This window comes from Dermacentor andersoni, chromosome 6, assembly GCF_023375885.2.
Source record: "Dermacentor andersoni chromosome 6, qqDerAnde1_hic_scaffold, whole genome shotgun sequence".
Lineage (NCBI taxonomy): Eukaryota > Metazoa > Arthropoda > Arachnida > Ixodida > Ixodidae > Dermacentor > Dermacentor andersoni.
The window spans coordinates 31,619,799-31,641,132 of record NC_092819.1 but is presented as its reverse complement, the minus strand read 5'-3'; positions in this window follow the sequence as shown (position 1 = coordinate 31,641,132).

Genomic DNA, 21,334 nt, shown 5'->3' with positions numbered 1-21,334 from the left:
TGTACGAGTTGTCCGTGCAGAGACGTTTCACAGAATGATAAATAAAATAGGCACAGAAAGTCTTATTCGGGATAATCTTTGTTTCTGTTAGCCTCGAAGATAAATATGACGAATCGCTATAGCTAAAATTGCGGTTTGATCGAGCGCTATACTGCGCAGACTCTCGACACACTCAGTTGGACGAAAGTTTAATATAAGAGCCTTTCTGTAACATACTGCGCACGAAGTGCCATGGTCTGTTCCGGGATTACAAGGCGCTTTAGTATTTTCAGGGGTTTCGCTCATTCAATAAGTGTTTCGGCGACCGAATATATGACCGCTGAAACGGGCCCAGGCACATTAAGGTTCCGGGCAGCCAGCCAACCGGAACTAACTCTGGTTAACTTTACTGTCTTTATGTATATATACATTCTTTCTCCGGGGCCACATTCAATGCATTGTAGGCCGCTGACCTGGCTCAAGGGCAGTTCTGGCTCAGTTGTTCTTTCGAAGTTCGATTCTAAACAACCGGGTGTGCCAAGTAATGAGCACAGGATAGCGATCAGGTTGTCAATGCCCTGTAACTACCGTTCACGTCTATCAAAATGCAGCCGTTCAAGCTGTCTCACTCTGATCCATTCACCTCAGTTCTATTCACATTAGCCTCGTTGAGCAGGAGTGCGGATGTAGTCGGTAAAGCTAACAGAGTTAGAATTACAGTTTGAAAACAGTTCAAGCAAAATGCGCCTCGGTGACGGTTATTGAGAACCGCCGCTGTGGCGTAGTCGCTTTGGCGTAGTCGCGTGTTGCTAAGTCCGAGGGCGCACGATCATATCCCGGTTATGGCTGCCGGATTTTGAAGGGAGCGAAATGCAAAAACGCCCGTTTACCGTGAATTCGGTGCGCGCTAAAGAACCCCCGATTGGTCAAAATTACGCCGGATTTCCCCACTCCGGCATGCAATCATATCGTGGTTCTGGCACGTAAAACCCCTAGAATATGTACAAGGTGCTTTAGGACAATGGGAGAATTTTAGACCACCGCCCCGCAGCTCCTTCGCTTCCATTGGCGTCATTTGGGCCGATCACCTCGATGACGACGATACATCTGAATGTCCGCAGAAACAGGTAAATTTGCAAGCGCGGCCTTCGTCCGTCTGACTTTGCCTGGTTTCCTACGTATGCTACAGACTCTCCTGCGGAGATTCATTACGCCTTTATTTCTTATTCGGATACCACTGTTACGATTGCTGTTTGGGAACGTAAAGATGTTTTGCCTATCCTACACTCTCGTGCATTGAAATTATTACCGCATCATGTGATGGTCATGTCTTCCGAAGAAGTTTCTCGCAAGATATAGCCTAGCCCTGCGATTGAAACATAGACACGAATGCCCTCCCTCCTGTGTGTTTCTTTCTTTGTTACCGTCCACGGCACTTTAGCGCGGCATGTGGGGCTTCGCGTAAGAAGAGGTCTGCGGTCACGAGCCTTTGTGCTTCAGCTGCCTGTTCCCTTAACTCTGCCTCCTTTCATCTTGGCAACTTTGGCTTTGCATCGCTACGTTGGCTTCGTCTCTTCTTTTTCGCCGCTCTCTCCCACAGGTCGACAGTGTCGCCCCAATAGTGAGACATCGCTCAGGGCACCATCAGTGCGCCACCAACGTGGAAAAACTGGAGTGATAGTGACTATAGCGACGCTTCAGATAGACGTCTGCACGTCTATCTAAAAGCAAAAATGGCACGTCTGCTCGACGTGCCATCCTCTTAAGCGGGTTCTCCCAAAGGCTACTGTCGTTACTGTCGCCACGGTGCTTGCTTAGTCGATGATAGAATGAAACCATGGCGTCACTGCCAGAACCGGTAGGTGCTTCTTTGCAGACAGATTTCGCCCCCGGCTCGAGGCGTCTGCAACGGCAGACGATGCTTGACCCGGCGGACAGGTCGGCAGTGCTCTTCCGTGAACGAGACGGCGGGGCCCACATCGGCTTACAGCCGAGGGTCATGCTTTAAGGTGCACGGGCGACCGAGAAAGAAGAGGGGAGATCGCTGGTTGGCCGATAACGGCGTTGCAGTATAGCGGAACTCTGCGGCGCAGCGCTTTTCCCGAGCTACGTCCAAGGAATAAGTGTTTCGGGCGGAACAAATAGCTAGAACCACAACAAGATGCCGGCAAAGGGGTGAGGCTATACGAGACCATCCATCGAGAAAAAGCAGCACTGGCTAAATGTGAAATATAGTGAACCATAAACGTCGGAACCAATACCGCTGTCGACCTCTCTATTGCAACAGTAAAGCAACCCTCTCTGCCCTCCGCTGTTTATTCTTATTCGCTAAGCCTTACCTTCCTGACCCGTTCAAACCATTTCATGCAAGCCGGTAGTTCCACGCCTAACGTCTTTGTTATTTTTTTCCTGGTTTCTATGTGCATGTGGTTTGCGTAATTTATTTATACTACGTTCGGGCTTATGTGCAAAGCTTGGTCGAGCATTGGTGAAAGGAGGGCGGTCAAGCCTTGCTTTATGGTTTTCCCCCTGCAGCATCTCATTTGTGATTTGTTGCTCTAGTGCTGAGAAAGGGAGACTCAGCGACTCGATAACAGAAGGTAATACGGGTAAGATCCACTTTATTCCGCAGGCGCATAAAACGGGGGCAGTGACATTACAACGCATGCGCAAAAACGCATCTTCCTATTAGGCACTGAAGCAATGCCCATTGGAGCCCACAGAAAGAAATGAAAAAAGGCACCCAGAAGATTACAGAGTGTCTGATGCCGACTCGGGCCTGACCCGAACGAAACGTGACAATCCATTGCAATGTAGCCGAAAGGCCGCGACCGTGGCTTCAAGAGCACTACACTCGCGGCAGGGGTGTTGACCGCTCCGGCACAGTACATTAGGGTTATGAGTTAGGGTACGTATACAGGGCTATCATGCGGCACAGTACATTAGGGTTATGAGTTAGTGTACGTATACAGGGCTATCATGCGGCACAGTACATTAGGGTTATGAGTTAGGGTACGTATACAGGGCTATCATGCGGCACAGTACATTAGGGTTATGAGTTAGGGTACGTATACAGGGCTATCATGCGGCACACTACATTAGGGTTATGAGTTAGTGTACGTATACAGGGCTATCATGCGGCACAGTACATTAGGGTTATGAGTTAGTGTACATATACAGGGCTATCATGCGGCACAGTACATTAGGGTTATGAGTTAGGGTACGTATACAGGGCTATCATGCGGCACAGTACATTAGGGCTATGAGTTAGGGTACGTATACAGGGCTATCATGCGGCACAGTACATTAAGGTTATGAGTTAGTGTACGTATACAGGGTGTCCCAACTATCATGCACCAAGACATAAAAATATGCAAATGTCACGTAGCTCGATAGAACCGAAGTAATGTTGTTTGCCGTCGCTTGGAGATGCTCAGATTATTTTCCTTTTTCATACCGCCTAATTACATAATAAGTATTAATTAATCAATCAAGTTCTCAAATATTAAAATTCGATGAAAAGTATCAATGAGAAAATTATAGAGAAACATGAAAAACCCGCGATACAGCTTTCTGTTGCTCAATGCGTGCTACATAAAAGTGTTTTTCCGAGCGTGAAAGAAGCCCGCGAATACAAGCAAGGTGCCTCGAACGGCCACTCGCGCGGCAATTTTTGCATGTATTCGCGGACTTCTTTCACTCTCGGAAAAACGCTTTTGTGTAGCCCGTATTGAGCAATAGAAAGCTGTATCGGGAGTCTTTCATGTTGCTCTGCAATATTCTAATTGGCTCTTTTCATCTAATTATAATATCGAAGAAGTTAATTAAATTATTAACACTAATTATGTAATTAGGTGGAATGCAAGAAATAATAATAATTTGAGTATCTCCAAGCGACGGCAAAACAGCATTACCTTCATTCTGTCCAGCTACGTGGCATTTGCATATCCTTAAACCTTGGTGCATGATGGTTGGGACACCTTGTATATACACCACGAAACGCCCGAAAATAAATAAATATAATTGCTCCTGAAAGCGCACGCGCACACGTTTGTAGCAGGCAGAAGGGAATCCCCAATGACGCATCACCGCGGGAGTGTAGTGCAGTTTACTGAATGAGACGATTTTGTGCAGTTTCCTAACGTTGTATAGGAGAAAGAGCGATATACATCGTTAAAGGCTGTTCGAATAGCGTGCAGCACAGGTCCTTATGGTCAGAAGAACTTGATAACAACAGAATTATTCATAAATAAAAGGGTTGGATTGAATATGGAGAGCTTATTGAGAGAGAAAAAGAGGGCAATATGACAAAGAACAAATTGACGCTGAAGACAGCGAGCGGACTAATCATTTAAACAGAGAAGCTATAGCCGGTCGCCGCAGCTCCTGGTGTGCAAAAACAGCGCAGAGATCTGGTTGCCGTAGGTGGCCCCTACCGGTGCCTCTGAGCATTCAAGGTCAAACGAGGGGCAGGCAACAGCATCAACAAGAACGGCCACTGGAGAAGGCCTCAGCAGGAAGAAAATAGGAGCAATATATAGGAGGGCGATCTGCGTATGTATGCACCGTACTATACGCCGCCGGAAGGACTACGAGGGTATACAGAAAGCAGTAATAATACATGCACCGACAAGGCACGACCAATGGGAAGCGTGCTAGGACCTGTTCCTCGCCCCTGGCTTCTGCCACGAGGTGCGCTCGGGCGTTGTTGTTGTTGTTGGACGGGGCTCGCCCAGCGGTACCAACAGCAGCAGTGGCCGTATAGCGGCTTCCTCTCTCTCCCTCTCTTCATCCCGCATCCTCGGCGTTCGTACTCTAGCACATACTCGTTCCTGCAGAGGCCGGTGAGCGTGATCACGCCGGCGGCCGGAGCCCATCATTCTTGGCGGACAGAAAATCTGCGCGTGCTGACACCTTGACCCCTCGCCAGCTCGACCGCTTGGGGCCCTTCTTGCTTCGTCCCTCGCGCCTAATGACGCTTTGCTTTTAATCTCTTATCTTGGACTTCGCCTCCCTTTTCTCTTCCTCTTCTATCTTATCTCTCTCTCTCTTTTTTTTTCTCGCGATGGAGCTACTCTGCCGTTCGAAGATGCGCTTATAGGTAGTGCCGTTTCCACGCCCACCTCTTTCCCTTCACCTCCAGGTCTCGACGGCTCGCCCGTGGCTGGCGCGCGCTCCCCGTGGAGCAATAACTCCGCGCGCACGCTGCGTGCCTCGTTCGCGCAATGGGTGGGGGGATGCGCCTTACCACGCTGTGCACATAGCACGTGGTATACTGCAGTACCACCGTAGAGCACCTGCTGCTCTTCTTCCTCTTGCCCCGGACTCTTTTTATCATTTCCATTCTCGTGTTGCGTGTTCGTGCTGCCCGCTGAGCAGCCCCGGTGACGATCCCTCGGGCATTGTAAGGATTCGACCCTGGGGGGTCGGTCACCGTGGTTTTTGCGCACACGCGAATAATAATAATAATAATAATAATAATAATAATAATAATAATAATAATAATAATAATAATAATAATAATAATAATAATAATAATATTCCCCACATTCTGCCGTCCCTCCCATTCACCGATGCCGAGAGAAGACAGCGCGGCCTTTCCGAAGACTGCGGCTGTGTTTGCATCAGCCCGTCTTTGGAGGATTCTATCGCCGTCGGAAGAGCGAGCGCTTAAACGGCCGGCTATAAACGCGGGCAAGGACGATCGGGAAGAGGAGGGCTAAGGTGCACGGTTGGCAGAGGATGGCGACTGGCGCTCGTGTTTAGAGGCAATAAGGCAATTGGCGAACTTCTGGAGTGGCCCGGTAGAATCGCGGTCGTCGACTGGTTCTTTTGCCTGCGCCCCGGCACGGTAAGACGGGTTCCGAACTTGCAGGCAGCGAAGCGCGCGCAGCGCCCCAGCTCTGGCACGCGTCCGGTGACCAGGTAACGACCTTGGAGGGGGGGGGGGGGGGGGGGTGCCGCCTCTGGACTCACCTTCCCGTGCTTGCAGCGCCCTTGCGCCTTCCCTCCCTCCCACGTCATCTATCTTCCTGCTCTGCCGGGATGGGTGCAGCAGCGACGGAAATGGTCGCCGGGCCTCGCCTTTCTCGCTCGCCTCTTCCATGACAAACGATTGCTTGCGGTCAAGCATTAATCGGTACGGCTCTTGGCCGTCGGCTGCTCCTCAGGGTCCCGAGGGACCCGTCGCGCGAGCTCCGCCCGCTGGCCCTCTGGCGGCTGCCCTATTCGTGAGGTGGGTCATCGCGGTAGGAGTCGGGTGCACGGGAGACGAGACAAAGAAAGGAGGGGGGGGGGAAGGTGTGACGCTGCGGGAAGTGATTCGCGCCGGTCGCGTGGACGGGCGAAGCGACAGCCCGGGACGTCAACTTCCTGACGGCATGACCGGGACGACAACGAGGCGGTCCTGGTATCGGGGCCTCTCCCTTGCGGCTTTTACGCGGGTCGAGAGGCGGAGGCTGCAGGGGCTGGCTCAGTCGAAGCGGTCATCAAGGTTTCAAGACAGCGGCAACTTTGTTAATGTCGAGTACGTCCGTAAATAATCCTGGATGGACGGCTCGTGACAGGTTATTATAAATATTGGAATACGTAATCTCGAAAGGCGCTGACTTTTCGTGCAACCTTTCGGTAACAAGCAGCGGCTGAGGAAGAGCGGATGCAAAGGCATAAGATGCAAAGGCTTTCCAACACTGAATGGGTAGCGGAGCGCCTTATCTAGTGGCTCCCGTGTCAGCGGTACCTGAACTATTCGATTGGATATAATTGGAGCGACGTTTAGCCCGGCCGAGCTGAGTAGCGAAGTAAATTACCTTCAGGCAGCCGCGATGGATAGTCTCACAAAACTAAAACCAGTCACCGATGTGTGTGAGAACAAATATGCGTTTTGGGGAATAAAATCTCAAGTAGTCCACGTTCGTCTTGTACTGACTGCGAAGAAAAAAAAATTCCCTGTATTTTTTTGCACAGACCCTAACTGGAAGATACTCATCGCGTGCGCGAAAAGTGAATCTCAGAAACATATAGTTCATTAGAAGGTTAGTGAAGCTGTGTTTATACTTTCCTGCAAGACTATTGTTGCTTCAATTCTCGCTGCACTGGTTGCATCTTTGGCCAGGACATTGTACGATTATTCTACCAAACGACTTCGCTAGACAGCGTTGAACCCGTTGTTACGTCACATGTTACGTTAGGACCGTGTTACATAGCTTACATAGACGTAGTTTGGTGCCGGATTCTATCATTTATATCATGCACTTACACTATCAAGAAGACCTCAATGACCTTGCTGTGGCACTTAGATGTACTTATATTTGCGTCGTACTTCTCTGTGCATACACATCATCTACCCTTGACAAACATCACGCATCGTCTTCGTGCACGCGACATCGTCGACGTCTCACAACGTACATTTGCATGTGCTCTACTGCTATGCATTTCGACGTAGGTTGTGAACGCTGTCGTTCATTAACACAAACATTGCATGAGCTGTAAGTTGTGACCTGTGCGATGCTTAAACATAAATACTACATCAGGTTTAATTTCATTTCAGTTATTATCCTTCAGGGCCGAGTCATTACACAGAGGCGTGGGTGATATATATATATATATATATATATATATATATATATATATATATATATATATATAGTAGCAGCATAGTAGGGTTACAACAAGTTGTTAACTAGGACTTCTTTTTAATTCATTGGCATTGATGATTGAAACAACGGAAGCGGGAAGGTGGTTCCAGTCGCGGCTTGTTGTAGGAATGAAGTAATTGAAATGAAGGTTAGTACGGCAACATGGCACGTCAACCTTGAACTGATGATCGTTTCTGGAAGAAATGAACAATGGTGTTAACAAAAAAGATCCCTTAAAGTGAGATTGTAATGATAGATTTTATCAAATAGACAAAGACGTGACATTTTGTGACGATGTGATAGGTGAGGCAAATCAAGATTGAATTTCATTGAAGTGACTCTTGCTGTACGCGAGTAGTTCGGTGAAATAAAACGTGCTGCACGGTTCTGAATAGCTTCTGTGCTGAGGTTAAGTGAACTGACATGGGGATCCCAAATTGAAGATGCATAATTAAGCTTGGGCTTAACTAGAGCATGAAAATACAGAATATCGCATGCATCGCATTCAGTTGTACAACTTCTATGGCAATTTGTTAACCGCTTCACTAATCTTCGCTTCACATCGATTCCATCATTTGCGTTATATCCGCATAATTTCTTTGTTTCTATTCTGACCCCCCCCCCCCCCACCCCCGTCTTCAAGGGTCTTTCTTTCCTTTCGTTGTATCCCTTGAAGAGTATCACGCAGGTGAATATCACGTAGTGAATACAGAGGACACAACGCCTAATGAAATAAGCCAGGTGTCAGGGAACGCTTGCTGTGTTGCACCTATGGCCCACCTGTGTTTGAGTCCATGAAGGAACGAACAGGAGCGGCACATGAACTACAGCAAGAATTAAAAAAAAATGAACAGAGAAGAAGACGACGACGACAAAGAAGAGGTGATTGTGCGAGAAGTTTGGGAGAAGGTAAACCCATGAGATGTCAGGAGACCGCGACCAAACAATTCCCCTGCAACAGAGGAATATGGGAGCTCTGAAAAAGAACATAATGGGGGTTTTGAGGAGCAAGAATGGGTAGGGGAGTCTTCTGTCAAAAAATAAGAAAAGAAGAGAACGAGAGGAGGTATGTATATAAGATAGTCCAAGAGGTGGGCACCCGGGGATATTGCAGCTAGGGGAGGAGACAGAGCTTAAAGACGTGGCAACAAGCACAAGGGTGCCGCATTGAGGGGTGGGGGGTCGAAAATTGGGGTCGTTTGTGCACACACTGCGCGAAAAAAGAAAAAAAAGAAAGCATTGCTGTTCGCACGCGCTAAGAAATCGTGCGTCCACACTTCGCTGTCGGTCGCCGCACTGCTGCCTACGCTGCAGGTGACAGTGCTGGTGAGCGCGCACAGTTACGCCGCAGCTGTGCTCAGTGGCCGTCAGCAACAGCGTGGCCGTGCGTGCAGGGCGGCTAGGAGTGGGCCGCCCCAAGGTCATGGAGAACCTTCACGGTCGGGCAGAAAAGTGTGACTCACGACATGTCCCCTCCCTTCATTTTGCCCCTTCCACCCACTCCATCTCTTTACAAAGCGAACATCTCCGAAGCTGCATTGGTGGTGCCGCAACGTCTGGGCCTGCCGTTCGGGTTCTTGTTGCTATCCGCATTATTTCGCACGCAGTCGTGCTTTCCTGCGGCTGTCGCCTTCGAATGCATCTGAGCGCAGCCCGAAAAGGTCCCCGATCACCGCGAAAAGAAGGGAGAGAGGGGGAGGGTAAACGTGCAGGCGCTGCCATGGAGCGCGTTAGCCGGGTTCCAGTAATTATCCCTATCCGCAGTGCCCGAGAGCGAGAGTGATAAGGACCAGCGGAGGGTAGCCAGCTGTGACGGGTGTTGTTTACTCAGCCCCTCGTCGAAATTCGCGATGACAGTCAAAGGACTATCGATGTAGGATAAAAGCGACCACAGAACAGTACGCGCGAAACGCTCATTAACGAGGGCCCCGAAGCCTAACCTTGACTTTACCCAGGTCTTCGCCACAAATGACTTGCGATGGGTTCCGTGCGTAGCCACCGCTCGCAGGGTTCTTCGGTTTGGAAGCCGAGTCCAGACTGGCTGACGAACGCAACGACGTTCTTTTGCGGACGCGTTACTACATTTCATTTGCAGACTCGACAACCCATCGAAGTCAAAGAACGTTAACTAATATTTTGTAAGAGATAACATGTGGCCTTCTGGCCCTTTCCCATAAGGGCGGGAGAGCACTTTACCTCTAAAGAATTTCGTGCACGCAGTTCCATATAGTTAAACTCTACGGGTTTGCGAATATCAATTTTCGAGACCGAATCGAATACGAATCGAATAATGCCAGAAGCGAATCGAATCGAATGTTGAATACTTTCCGAATATTGAACAGTCGTTATCACAACTACTACAAAAGGATGTTCACATCCTAGTATTATCCAAGTTTCTGTCATTATTAGCAAGTTTCTGTCATTGCATAGTACGTTGTGTAGCATTGTTTATTAAAAAAGTACAAACGGGGCATTAGGAACAAACAAGTTGTTTCTGCGCATGCACAGGGCTTTTAAGAGTGCGAATTATCGCTGTACAGCCTGTAAAGTATGGCTAACTAAGTGGCGTAGCCTGCTCCACTACGCAAGTTAACGTTCTATGTCTATACTACGCCCGCGGTGGCGAAAATTTACCGTAGTGTAGCTCCAATTTTACGTTTATTTGCGCGCGTTGACGCGTTGCAATATTCTAAATGCATTAGAAAATATTCACATTTACAGATAGTCACTATTCAGTTCAAAGACCGAATTGAATAGGACACTATTCGATTTGTTATTCTGAAGTTTCGAATATTCGCACACACCTATTAAACTCTGTTTTGCTTCTAGCAAGACGCAGCACATTTCGCTGATTGATCAAGCAATTGCATTTGTTCGGCAATAGATCGGGTGGTTACGTAATCTCGTTTATAACCGCATAAGTAGTGGTAGTGGCAGCGGTCTCATTGTAATACAAATGAAACCAATCAGGAAAGGGACATGTGACGGCCATCCTAAGTGTATCACCTTTGAAAAAGTACGCCTGAACTGTCAGGCAGCCACTGAGAAGTTAAAGATAATGCAAAGAACGGGGATAATTGACACGAAGGTGCGAGTAAAGGTGTAAAAAACAAGGAAGCTATGATAACCTCAGCAAACAACAAAAACGCAATACGACAGAGACGAGCTAACAATAAGTAACTCCAGAGTGCCTATAATTTTATTTCTCGACTCCTTGTGTTCGTCCTTTATTCTAACCCGATTCCCCTCGCCCGTCATTTTAGGGTAGCCAACTACAGAGCCTCGGCTAATCATCCTGGCGTTTCTATTGCTCTCTCTTTCTCTCTCTGCAAGCGTATGTAGCGACGTTCACATGAATGCAACAAGTGGCGCGTCGTATCGCATTTCTAGCGCGTCGCATCCATGTAAACGCCAGTAAAGTGCCAGGAAGGTGAATCGCATTGGTGCCACAGGTGAAGGTAATTCGAGACGGGATAAGTCGTTTGTCGAGGCGCATGTAAACGCTGGCTTATCGCATTGAGCTTGTTTCGGACTAAGGGGAATGCGCCACATGTGAACGCTGTCGTGTCGTAATTACCGGGATGCGCTAAAGAATGCGACACGCTTCTGTCGCATTCACGTAAACGCAGCTTCGGGCACGTAGAGAAGGCCCAGTCAGACGGCTAGAGAAAACCTCAAAATAAAGCTTTACCTCAAAAGCCACATCAGCGCTCTTAACGCTGTCTTAAGCTGCTATGAGGCCATGGATATTCCTAAAATTTTGGTCTCACGCAAACGTCCTGCATGTAACATCGTGTGCAAAGGTGACAAACCTCCCATCCCCCTTCCCCCACTTTGGTTTCGAACTCCATTTTCGCATCAGCTTGCACAAACATCGCCGTTGTTTCTAGTTCAGGCTGTTCGTTAGTCATAAGTACACCTCAGTCTAAAATGTGTGGTAACAGTTCCATCACGTAATGCCCAATCGTGATTTGAAAACTTCTTAGGGGTGGGTCTGCTACTTCTGCTAGCCACAGTGCCTCGCTTATTGCACCCCAGAAGGCAAGCATTTCAGTTTCAAAGGAAGTATAGTATACAATATGTGGAAGATTTCGCACGGTTTATTTCGCAGACGCCGTAAAGTTCGCATAGCTCGTCCAAGAACAATGCAGTTACCTTTCCCTGTCTTTTATTCGAAGCCGCCATGAAGGATCTCCGAAACCTTGAACACTTGTGAAACAGACGCGATTGGCGTGTGGTTGACCTCGGCTGTGCGCATGAGTCACTCGCCGCGTCGTTGCAGGCCGTCGTGGTCAAGTATTTAAAAAATAGAAAGAAAATAAGTGGGCTTCGACCACAAAGTGAACGACTTGGGGTGTGATACGGCACAGCTGTTCCTGTCCTTAGCTTGCCCATTTGGCGAAGTGCCGTTTCTCGGAGACGTGCTTCGCCGTTGTCGCTTTTTATATACTGCAGTCAAGAGACTGCAGATTAAGAGCCAGATACTGGTATCGGCGCGACGAAGACGATTCGTGATGACCGTCATATCGTCATTTTTCGCATACTTCTTAAGTTTGTATTGGTGCCGTATCAGTATGTGGAGGCATTAGAGCAAAATATAGCGAAATGAGAGCGAGAGAGAGAGGGAAAGGCAGGGATGTTAACCAGAGGCGAGTTACCGACACGCTACCCTGCACTGGGGTGAGGGATGTAAGGGTTGGAAAGAGGGCAAAGAAACAGCAAAAGTAAATAAAATAAAAATAAGAAACAGGTAACAGGAAAGACGTTCTAGCTCCTACATTCGAAATGCTAAATCACTTAGAAAACGATCTAAATTGTTTACGATACAAATTTGAGATAGAAATAAAAGGTGTACTTTCGCGATCACTGCTGGCAGTGTGCGACGATGTTGAAGGTTCCTTTTCATTTAAAATTTAATGGGTCCCTCGTCATTAAATTGGAGGCGATGTCGTTATAACCACCTTGATTCGTTTGTCTCGAAGCAGACCAGTCTCTCTCACATAGGCGAAATCTCGCTTAAATCTGTTGCCTCACGGTCTCCCAACGCCTTTTGACAAATCTTATTGCAGGTTGCAGGCTAAAGCTCCCTGCTTACAGTAAACAAACGGCTTCCAGTCACATAAGTACACTAAAGCCACATTGAAAGTACACTTTGAGTTGCTGTGTCTCTGAGTTGAGTTTTAGTTCTGGCGTGTTTTTTTTTCAGACCTGTGACCTTTATTATTTGCTGATCTCTATGAGAAAAGTAGTAGCCAGGTACATTTAAAGGCGCCATCTCCTAAGCATTATATGTAAAATACTACTACTACTACTACTACTACTACTACTACTACTACTACTACTACTACTACTACTATTAATAATAATAATAATAATAATAGGAAAACATTTTGCATGCTTCACACAGTGGCATTCAGGCTACTGTGCTCTTGCAGCGAAGGCGTAATAATTAAGTGCAAAAGGTACATTGAATCCATAAAAATGGAAAGAAACACTTTTCAGGGCGCTGACAGCAAGCATATGCCGCCATGCATTGAAAGGCATAAATGACTCAGCGGGGCCTCCTATCCGTTCCGAGAAACCCCGCGGCGGGTAAGCTCAAGGAATGAACGGAAATGCACAAAGAGTGGAGATAGAGAAGTGGGGTTTAGCGTTGCTTCCACTGCACCCCCCCCCCCGCCCTCCACACACACACAAACACCTGCTTTCCGCCTCGCTTCCTCATAACGAATCTTTCCAGCCCTCACCTGGACGATTTTCGTCGGGTGTTTGTCATAGGCACACAGATTGCGTAAACTGAACGACATTGCACGAGCCGCCTTCTTTCGAACTGCCGCCATTGCACAGCTCGTCTCTGGGCCCATCTGCTTGTTGCTATTGGGAGATATGTGTGAGCATCGAAGAAGTACTGTTGTGGACGGAGAAGAGAACCAGGACTACAGGAAAGCACGGGAACCGCATAATCGCCCTGAGCAAACCCCCCCTCCCCGCCCACGCACACACACGCACACGCGCGCGCGCACACGCACAGACACGCACCCGCACACTCACAAAGAAAGACATACTAAATTGGCAGCAAAGAGGGAGAAGCTCCGCAGGCCCCCGAAGAAAGGCTCCCCGCGGCGTCCTGTTACGGCTCCCGGCCTCCAAACCCCCCTTACGAATTCCAGTCGTCCTGTCTTCACCCCTTTCTTTCTGTTGGCGCACATATTGGGGATGGAGAGACACGGGGGTTCCTTTGTTCCGTCGACGACGATTGTGACTTCGACGAGCCCCGCCGCTCGTGTGTTGCCACGCAAGCACATACTTGATGCGTGGCTGCCCGCTGTTAGCTTCGGCATCGCGACCCCACCAGCAATGGCGCCTGTTGGCGCAGCGTTTCACAGAGGGAGGCGCTCGGTTTGCACGCACAATACAGGAGACGCGCGCGACGCTGCGGTTATCCCGCGAACACAATGGCTTCGAACTCTTTTGTGTAGCTGAGACTTCTTTTTTCCGAACCCGTCTTCGCTGCTAGGCTTTTCTCCCGCTTCGATTTACAAAACGCAGCCTGCTTTGAAGCTCCGCGTGCTCTTGTTGTTGCAGTAATCTTGTTGGTAAACGATTTATAGCGGGGCGTGACGTGATCTCTTGGGCACGGGACGTCATCGAGTTCACCGAGGCGTTGTTCTCATCGCCTGTCTTCCATGCCCACGTGCGGGGACAAGAAAAGTCAACTTCGAAGGAGTCGTCGACCTGCCTTCTCTTCTTAACGTTAGTTTACGAGGCAAATGCAGCGCTTTCTTCGGGTAAAAGAAAAAAAAAATTAATGTAGGTCGTTCGCCAAACCACTATGAGACGCTTCTTTTGAAGGAATAAGTCAGCCTTCCAGCCTGTCTCTGGCCTCTTGAACTGCTTCTACTATTTATTCGCTTAGAGCCTCGTTTTATTGCGTTCTGCGCGACTCAGACTTTCATGGCATCGAGCGGCTCCTCTGCATCTCCCCCCGTTGCGACAACCGGCACTCTAAACCTGGACCCCGTAAGACCGATTGTACACAGTTCTTAAACGATCATGCTTCTTGCGCGTTGTGTATCCCGTTTGTTGATCCAGAAAACCACTCAGAAGTCATTGCTCCTGAGTGGTATTCTATACGACTCAGTGGTATTTTATACCACTCAAGAGATAGAGATAAAAGGGAAAAGAAAGAAAGAAAGGAAGAAAGAAATACACAGAAGTCATCAGATAAGCTACGGACTCAGCACTGCGAAGATGTGAAAAGAGGCCAATTACTTTGGTTCAGGTGACGCCACTGCTCAAAAGTCTCGAGAACAACAAAAGAACGCATTGTAGAAGCCATCGCTGCACATCAAGAAATTTGGTGCCGAGTTATGTCTACACAGAAGAAATCAATGTAAAATCGTAGAAGTTTAACGAGAAACTTGAGTGGTTGTCGTGAAGAAGGTGGACGCATGTCAACTACTGCACCAGGAATGCTACGTATTTCAGCAAGGTGTATCATCAATTATGTATACGTGTTCACTTAGCCTCGCTGCAATCATGTGGCCACTGTATATATCTTTTAATTTTACGTTTATTATATTATGAGCTTTTGAAAACGGCCGCGCTGGCACGTTTATTCGCTTGCTGGCTAACGAAGCCTGCCTTCATAGTGTTTAGAAAAAAGGTAAATATGCACGACGCATGAACTGAAAACAGTTAGCCCACTCGTCTCCCCTCATATAAGAGTAGAACTCTCTGGAGGTACCATTACGAGGATCGTTGTATTTTGCAGCACGAAATAGCGACGCTCTTATGGCACAACGCTGCCGTAGCAAATGAGAGAACAAATTTTTGATGACTCAACTTTTGGGCTTGGGCTTGTTGAAGGCCGCCCTCCTACCGAATTCGTACATTATGCCTTTTCAAACGCCTGATTCGGGCGCCAAGCCAAGAGAAACCGCACCCTGCTTTAGCGTCATCCAAGACGGAAAGGACGCTCTTAAGGAGCTCCCTACGCGTCTTTCTGCACACCGTTGCTCCATCTTTCGTCATGATGTAACAAGTCGGAGCATTTCGTAAGCTGCAGGAGAAACGCTATAGCATACTTTGCAATGGGACCACGAGAGATCGTTAATCAACTACTTCTAAGAATAGACTGTCTGGCTAGTTGATTTATGTTGAACAACATGCAGCGCACGACAACGGGTCAAAGCGACACACAAGCACAGTTATTTAACTTGACACAGAAAGTTGTTCGACATGAACCAAACTATAGCCCGACAGTCGTCTATTCTAGTTATAAATTCTAGTTCATCAGGCCCTGTTGACAGAAAGAAATAGAAAAGACGGCGCTTGATTTGCGCTCATGTATGACATTGTGTTGTTGTTGTGCGCTGCAAATGATTCAACTTCTAACATTGCTTGCTTAAATTAACACATTGGAAAGCACTACTATATTAACATTTCTTTGGGCATATTACGTGAACGGTGCTAGTCTGCTGGCACTGATGTCCTGTTACGTGAAAGTCTGCAAGGCTAAAACAAGCGGTTAAATTCACAAAGTTTTTCGTTGGTGAGAACTGTGTGTCATTGGCTTGTTGCCTTCGCTAATGAGTCATTCGTCATCAGGAATGACCGGCTCCTCTTCTTACGATAAGTAGACTAGCGTGCGAACTTCTTATATACGCAGTTAGAATATATCGTCAAACCATGTAAAAGAAAATAACGCATTTATTTTACAGACAATGTTTAAGTCCAGATTTACACTGCAGGTGGCTACGCACAACGAATATGCTGCTGAGAGAGCGTACAAAGAACCTTGCAAAGCATTCGTGCAACAAGAAATAAACGACGGAAAATGAAAAGAAAGACTGCATAGTCTGATGTAGGCGCTTGCGTCAACCCAACGAAACGTATCGGGTGATAAGGGCCTGCGAGTAACGCTGTTAATTAGTGATACGCTTTGTAGTTTAGCTTCTTTCTCTTTCTTGGTTTTCTTTTCTGCATTTTTTTCTTCGCTCTTCGTAGGCACGAAGAGACACGCAGATCCGTTTTCGGGTAATTAGGAGCGCGGATAATCATTAGAAGCGCCGGCGAGGTCAACTCTGCTGAGCCGCTCGCAAAACCTTGTCCTGCCGACCCAGAGCAGCCCCCCTCCCCCTCCCCGTTTCCTCCGCAGTCCTCTATATATGGATTTGGCGTGCTCGCGAGCCCGAGAGACACAGGAGAAGCGCTGCGTCGCCACAGGCGCCTCCTTCCTCGGCAGCGGGACACACAACGCCTTAATGACGCTCACTTAACTGTCGAAAAGTGTAGCTCGACATTTGTTAGCCTTTCGTGCTCTGCCCACGCCATTCTATAGTCTCCGCAGGAGACACCAAGCGAACGCGTTCAGGCAGAAAAGGGACGCTGAAGGAAAATAGTAAGCCCAGTTAGATGGATACCTCATTCAGCTAGAATTCTAACGCTTTTCGTGTGCCATTATAGGATTTTGTCGCGTAGAAAGCTGCCACCTAAGGTGAACGCGCCGCTGCTCCTCAATTTGTGTCACCCGCGCCATAACGGACGAGTTCACATAACCCCTCCTCCCACCCCGTGACTTCCTAGTCTACCACTCCCTGTGAATCAGCCATAGCTGAATGCGAGGTAGGTACCACAGTCCAAAATAGGTGGCGTCACTCTGATTTTCAATTTTCGTCATTTTCTCGCCTACTATAGCTTTGTCTTCGCTACGAATGATGAATTCGTTATTACAGAAGCCTACTCTTTAAGCTATAGCTCCATTTAATATTTTCCTTTGCTCCTCCTTTAACACACACACAAAAAGAACTACCTCTTGATGGTATCTCTGAACGACTTGTATTGGTGAAGCTGATGCTACGCTAAACGACGCTATGTTACTATAGGCGTAACGCTAAGAACAAAGGAAGACAGCGGTGTGAATTCCCACCCAGACTCCTATGTAAGTGGCGTAGAGCAGATAGCGGTGGGTCCATGAGAGCTACAGAATGGGTACTAGGTGAAGGGAAACACAGTCAAAGATGGCGGAGAAGTAAGTGACGTGATTAAATGAAGAAATTTATAGGCGTAATATTGAGTCAGCTAAAACGAGACAGGGGTAATTGGAGACCTTTGGGAGTGGCCTTCGTCCTGCAGCGTACATGAAATAGGCTGGTGCTGATGCAACTGCAGAGAACGTTGCACAAGTATAGTATATATAGTACAACGCCATACATTCACTGTCATGCAAACAACGGCACGCAACGTCACAATTCACAGTACGAGGTGTTTACGCGAGAACGCAATCTGCGGTGCTCCGTGGGCAGGATGGCGCTGGAGTGGAGGGGTCACTAAGGTAGTCACAGGCAAAACAGGACAGCGATACGTAGGACGGATGGTTTTCTAACACTGGGTATATAGACGCACGTTGAAAGGATTTTATTCCTCCCTGCCGGCCAGCGTTGCCAACTACCTCGAATTTAGCGAGACTATCCCGACTAGTGAGTGAAAGTCCCGAGTCCCGACTTTTGCTTTTTTTTTCTACTGAACAACAACAAATAAACTATATTTCCCTTCTATAATGCGTGACAGCTCGACTGCACATTCTTCCCTTTCGTCTTCTGTACATTGTCATATGCATAAAGGTCGTTTCGTGTTCGTCGTCGTTCTAGTTCTGCTGCATGTTCTGACTGTTCACCGCACCTATATCTGCAGAGGTAGCCGTGTTACAGTCAACTACTGCCCCTTTCCTGTTTTAGATCGTGTCATGATAGGCATTGGGGCCCGTACAGATCGGCGACTCCTGGCACTGACAGGAACGGTCGTCTTAGAGTTACTGTATATAGGCTCTCTTTAGCTTATTCGGTAACTCTATGTCGTCCCCAGCCAGCTCCCCCCCCCCCCCCCTCCGCCCAGGTTTAGTCTGCTCGATAGCTGGTGACCCTAATGCAAGTGCGACCGAAACTAATCGCGGACGCGCGCCCGCAACCTAAGAGATAAGTGCGAGACGTGAAGAACAGTTGCCTCATGAAAGGTAAGCAATGACCACACAATTTGGGCGGCAAATGAAGAGGGGGAGGCCTGCCCATGGTTGCTTCGCCTCACGGACAAGGCTGAGGTAGCCGCCTTAGCTGTGGATAGACCCCGCGGAGTAATCTGTGCTCGAGCAATGACGCCATCCCCTACCCTTTCTCGAGGGGCAGTGAGAACGGGGTCGGGCAATTTGATCATCAAGGCCGTTCGACGACCTTTACCCTTCCCCGTCTACGCTCTGATGGCTTGTTATGCCAGTTGCGTGCAGCGTAATGGCGGCTGCGGGCACCTATCACGCCTTGTAGGCTAGCAAGAAAAATTAGTAGTCACCTCATTTTTGTGAAAAAAAAAAAAAAAAAAACGCGAGACACCCGCGCGCGTGTCGCTTCTTCAATGCACGCTATAATGTGCATGGTCGTGTAGTCTGAGTGCGAAGTACGAAGTGCTCATAGCAGCCTGAAATTTATAATCTAAGCCTCTAGGTTAATTTTTCTATAATACTTATCGGTGTTAAACGTCAAACATCGCACACTCCGCCTCCACCCTTCACCCCGCCCCTTATATGTATTACAAGAAATGTGGAAGTTATCACAGATGAAATACTGTAGGCTGGGATAACGTAACAATTCTACTACGTGCTACAATCTTGTTCTCTTTTCGCGCTTCGGCAGATCTTCAAGTGGCGCCCCGCCTGTAATGGCGTCAGAATCGACCGGTAATTTATGAAGTGGTTGTTAATAACGAACGAATAAAATCGAGCGAAAGTAGCCGTTACATTATATCGGCTCCAATGACGCGTTGTGCGCCTGTTGACTTCGAACCACATCGTGGCCTCGCGTACGTGTTCGGCGCTCAGTATATGACGCGTACGTGCCGGGACTCATTAAAGTGTAAGGTGCGACTTGTACTCGCTTTTCGTGTTTATGTGTGTTCGTGTGTGTTAAGGACAGTATGCGACCTAATTTACTTTCTTCTCTAACTGCGCTTTTCCCGAACATGTGACGTCTTTTTTTTTTTTTTCTTGTCTTACTATGGTGGGGCGAAATGCTAAAACACCCGTGTGCTTAGATTTAGGTGCACGTTAAAGAACCCCAGGTGGTCAAAATTTCCGGAGTCCTCCACTACGGCGTGCCTCATAATCAGAAAGTGGTTTTGGCACGTAAAACCCCAAATATTATTATTATTATTACCATGGTGAAAAGGAGTGGCCGTTCCCATTCCAAGGTGTCTATATCTTTCTTTTATATATGCATTTCAATAAGAACACTGAAGTTTCTCCCTACAATGGGAGATGTTGCGCAGTGCGACATGCGCATGCGGTCGGAATAGTACCACGTTTCTTTTTTTTTTTTTTTGTCCTTGTAGAGACAAGACAGATAAGGCGCAGTTGACATCAGGATTGCCCAGTAGCAGCTTTGAGACAACGTCCCCGTGGGTTCGCCCCTACCAATGCGGTCCCGCAGCGCCGCACGCTTCCGCCGTGCACAGTGCACGCAACTGCCGCGTGAAAGCGTCGGCACCAGCAACGTGCAGCCGGGACCAGTTGCCGAGCGACCGGCCAGTCCCGAAGCGGTGCAACTTTCCCGGATGACTCATTATATCCCAGCGCTTATAAATAAGTCCGAAGAAAAGCGAGTAGGAGTGGGTGCGGCCGGTTCGTCGCAAGCTCATCGGCATACATTCACGCTAATACACAGCCTGCCCTGGCTATGACCATTTATATTGCTGGCGAGGCGACTGCAGCCTCATCGGTGGAGTGTCTCGGTTGACGTTGCTGCTTTCAGTGGGCTGTGGAGTTGACTTGCGCTGCGCCTCGCCATCTTTCCAGTGGGGAAAATATGTGTAAAACCGCGAGCAGTGCGAGAGGGAACAACGAATTCGTTTACGAGCAAAGGTTACTCGCGATATTTTGATTCGAATTTGACGTGTTAATATGTAACAAGTAACTTTCCAGTTCAGCATTTGGTGTCGCTGAAATACTTGATCCCGGGACGCACGTGTTAAGCTAATGAGACCTCTCGACAGCAGTCTCACATTCCCCTTACAGAGTACTCGAAGGTGTACGCCGAGTTCAATAAACCTGTTCATTCAAACAACCAGATAATGGAGAGCCCAGCTGCTTAGAAAGCTGCAGCGAAAAGGCATTGAAATAGATGACAAAAACAACGGCTCCGTTCTCTAGATTGCGGTTGGCTACCGCACTCAGATACATGATCCAGCGACGTCTTTTTTTTTCGTTTCAAGTGAGTGAGTGACAGACTGGCTTCCGTGAAGTAACTGCTGCTCCCCAGCCCGAGAGCCAAGCGGCTTAAGCTTCGGATGGACGAGCAACCTGCTAGCAGACATTGTCAGCTCTGTCAAAGCCAGAGTTCTGTATAGACGCTGGTGGCAAGTGACACGTTTCGAAATGAGCTAAATCGCCAGCGACGCTGTCTGACATGTCGATTCTGTTCACGCTTGAGGGACGGCCCACGCTAATGCAGATCACGGAGCGCGCGAAACGCTCGAGGGCTGCGCTAAATACAAGTTTGAGCAGCGTCCCCAATTTGTCTTCGCAGGCACAGATACTCTGGCCTGATCGCTGCCGCAAAATGCGCCGATATTCAGTTAAACGCGACGTGCCAACTTTGAATTCGAACTTGCGATAAGTCAACGCGTCGAATTGTGGGGCAACTGGGCAACGAACCCGCTGCAGTGATGAAGGG